We start from the raw sequence: 3,532 nt of genomic DNA, 5'->3' as shown, positions 1-3,532 counted from the left end.
GCCTGCCAATAAACAGGTCAGAAAGAATGCTTTTCAGCAAGTTCTAAAAAGTCGTTGTTCAAAATACTCCAAAAAGCCTGAAGGAATATGAAGAGTAATCTGAAACTGAAGTTTAAACGAAGAATGTACGCACGGAGCTGAAGCCCGTGACAACCCGCTCGCTAAATGGCAACACCGCATAGAACAACAAGAGCCTTCAACTCTGTTTCTCCCCAGTGCACTCTTTTTCCAGGTACGATTCTGACAACGCTGAAGCCACGTTACATCCTGTCCTTCACACATCTGCTTGGTCAGCTCTGCCAAAACCACCCAAAGGCCTCTAAGCGAGCAGCCTTGTATCTCTGTAGAACCTGCACCCGTGGCACTGCTCCCAGGCAACGACCCCTGAAGAGCAGGATCCCGGCTCCCAGAGAGGTGGGGTGGAAAAACCCAAACCCATGTAACAAAACATGGCAGTTTCAGCATTTCAGGCCAGGCGAGAAGCTGGCTCCAGTCTGAGGACAGAGATCTAAAGTAACAAAGAAACTGTATAAAGAATAGACACAATACCAGAGGGGGGTGGTGGTCGTATTTTTTTTTCTTTGATGGTCTCTGTCTGCCTGTTTTGCTGCGTGGAGCTTCTTCCAGAGCAAGGGAGTGCGAGGGGAAGGAGACGTAACAGAAGGAAAGGAACCGTTGCTACAGGCAACTTCACCCTTACACAATGGTGCAATTTCTGTAGTGATTACAGTACAATGTAAATCTACCTACAGTACACGATTTCAAGGAAAGTTATTCAAAATGTAAGATACCAGACTAGACCAAGACCTCTTTGTATATAAACATCAGAACCGTATGAACATTATTTTCTACACACAGTACCATTATTAGGCAGCCTCTTCCTTGTTGTCCTTTTTCCCACCTCCTTCACTCTCTGCTCTTCTAGCTGCATCTCCTCCTCTTTTACTGCATGCATTCAATATATTTTTTGGAGATGGCAACAGGCCCATTCCAAGTCCCCTGTCGGTTTTTTTTTTCCTGAAAGACAGCATTTTTTAACACACGCCAGAAGAAGCAGGAGATAAAATGGTAACAGCCCGACAGAAACGAAGGCAGCTGTATGAAGGAAACACACAGAGATCTGCAGCTCTTCCCACGCGCTATGGAAGTTGGAATTGCAGGTTGTTTAGCTCATCATCACCACCGCTACACCATACACAGCAATTAAGTTTATACTGCAAACACTCACCTAAAGCTAAAGTAGCTTGAGTCTCCTTCTCTGGAGATATTCCAGCCCCGCCTGGACAAGGTCCTGTGCAGCCTGCTGTAGGTGACCCTGCTTCGGCAGGGGGTTGGGCTGGGTGACCCACAGAGGGCCCTGCCAACCCCTACTATTCTGTGATTCTGTGATTCTCTAGCCAGCTACTCTGAAAATAAGAAATCAGAAATGTGGCATCCAAGCTGATGTCTTCTTAACCAAACATCTGCACTGAGCCACGGAGGTTTCAGGCAAGACTGGCTACGGCAATTTTAATTTAGTCTCATACTTGATTCTCTTTCAGCATTTTTAACACGAGTAACTGTAGGATTTTAAAGTTTGCTTATTTGATATTGGTCAAGACAGTCAATGTTTCCATTGCAAAGAAACAGCATGGTCAGGCAAGTTTTAAGTGTCAATGAAAAAGAAGTAATTGTATGTAAATGACCCCTGCTGCTGCCTACCAAGCTAAGAACGACTCAGCAAACAGAATGGAGGAGGCCTTGAGTTACCCACTGTACAATTTCATGTGCTACAATAAGTTCTATGGTTTTCCACGTGGGCAATAAGAAATGCGACAGACGACTCCACGGCAGATAGAAACAATTAAAACAAGTAGCATTATATTTAAAGACACCGGACTCTCATTTAAAATACTCCCTCACTTTGATGAATCCCTATGTTAACAAGTGAGCAACATCACCACAAGTTTCTAATGACAGAAATACAATAATAAATAAAGTGCAGACCACATGTCTCCGTAGTTTAAAAGCGTTAACTGCAGTGGGGATCTCCAGTACCCCACCGCCAGGAACACCTATCAAAGTGGGCTCCTTAGCCGTTATTCACAGCTCTCCTTTTTTATCTGTGCACTGCTGCGACGTCCTCTCACTCCTGGCAGCTCCCGTCCCCAAAGCATCCGAGTCACCTTTCTAAGAGGCATCTTGCAGCCCAGGTTCATCTGCCAATGCAAGATAGGAGAAAGAAAACACGTCACAGAAATAAACATATTGCAGTCAGGATCTCAACAGCAAAGCTCAGCAGGCAAAGAGTTAAAGTTTTAAAACTGTCCAGAGAGTTCTGGAATCCAGCTTTGCCCCAAGTAAGAAAACGTGACAAACCAGTCAGGCTTTAGATTCTCTGGAACGAGCACACAGTTACAGGATTTGAGACTTCCCTTCGAAGCGCTGCTATAAATAACGACTGCAAGCGTTCAGAAAAGCAACATGAGCTTTGTAAGAACTGAGTGTGCGTGCCTGGGGGCTCGAAATACATCTCTGACAAATCCTTCTGAATCAGAAGGCAGAGAGGTCTCTCCTTCCTGCAGAGAGCGTTGCTATCAATGTTCTTTTACCAGAGCCACTCCGCAGTGCAGAGGAGTCGAAACATGGCCCTTCGCACCCTTCCGTAAGCAGCCACGCGAGGGGAGGCAGAGCCACCTCCGCAGCCCGAGCGACTCTGCCGCAGGCTCCAGCGCCGATGCCCCCCTGCCCACCGACTCCTCACGCCTCACCTCCAACACCGCGCTGCAAGCCGCTGCCAGGACGCACCGGGCTTGACGCCCTGCTTCAGGTCTTTGCTGCTACAAGTCCCGTTGCCTACGGAGGGGATAAAAGCAACATGTTAGAAGCAAAAAGTGAACAAACGTGCTTCCCTCCAACCAAACCTTCCTGCTTCTCGAGACACGTGCCCATCCTTGGGACTCTGCCTTGTTCTTTTCAGCATTTTGAAATTAGTTTCTAGATTGCATTGTCACAGGCCTGAAAAACCACCACGAACGTATCGATTTCTGTGATATCTTTATCATATAAATAGGCAAATAAGAAATTCTCTCTGCTACTTTACCACCAGACGCACATGCCCTCCCCAGACAACCACACACAAAACAACCCCTTGACCTGCACTTGATATACTCAGGGCTTCCTCGGGATGCACGTCGAGGGAATGAAGAGCTCAGCTCAGAGCGTCTTTCTAAAAATGTTGAAGATCCGAGACAACTGAGCGTGTGCAGGATTTTACAGCTGCCTGGTAATCTTCTTAACCACAGTAATTGTACAATAAATTCTCCCTCAAAAGTATACAGAATAGCAGAATATATCACCTCTGTCATTTATACTAAGTCTTTGGGGGTGTCCATGGATATTTCTGTTCGTTACTGGCATTCTTCCATCACTCACTGCAGTTTCATGGGCCTGTGTCAGAGCAGAGCTTCTCTCCCCACCTCCTATCACATTTTTTATTTCGGTGGTAGGATTCTAGCACTACTTTCTGAATACCAAATACAAAACCATCAAA

General features: G+C 46.2%; 1 long non-coding RNA gene across 1 annotated transcript; it reads right to left on the bottom strand.

Annotated features, from left to right (window-relative positions):
• Positions 1–585: 585 nt before the first annotated feature.
• Positions 586–3,230, bottom strand: LOC142364563 (uncharacterized). Its single transcript, XR_012766290.1, has 3 exons — positions 3,136–3,230; positions 2,751–2,835; positions 586–2,198 (listed from the first exon to the last, which is right to left on the bottom strand). It is a non-coding gene; the product is annotated as an uncharacterized LOC142364563 (long non-coding RNA).
• Between the last annotated feature and the right edge of the window lie 302 nt (positions 3,231–3,532).

This window comes from Opisthocomus hoazin, chromosome 27, assembly GCF_030867145.1.
Source record: "Opisthocomus hoazin isolate bOpiHoa1 chromosome 27, bOpiHoa1.hap1, whole genome shotgun sequence".
NCBI classification, from domain to species: Eukaryota; Metazoa; Chordata; class Aves; order Opisthocomiformes; family Opisthocomidae; genus Opisthocomus; species Opisthocomus hoazin.
This window is presented reverse-complemented; position numbering and strand designations above follow the sequence as displayed.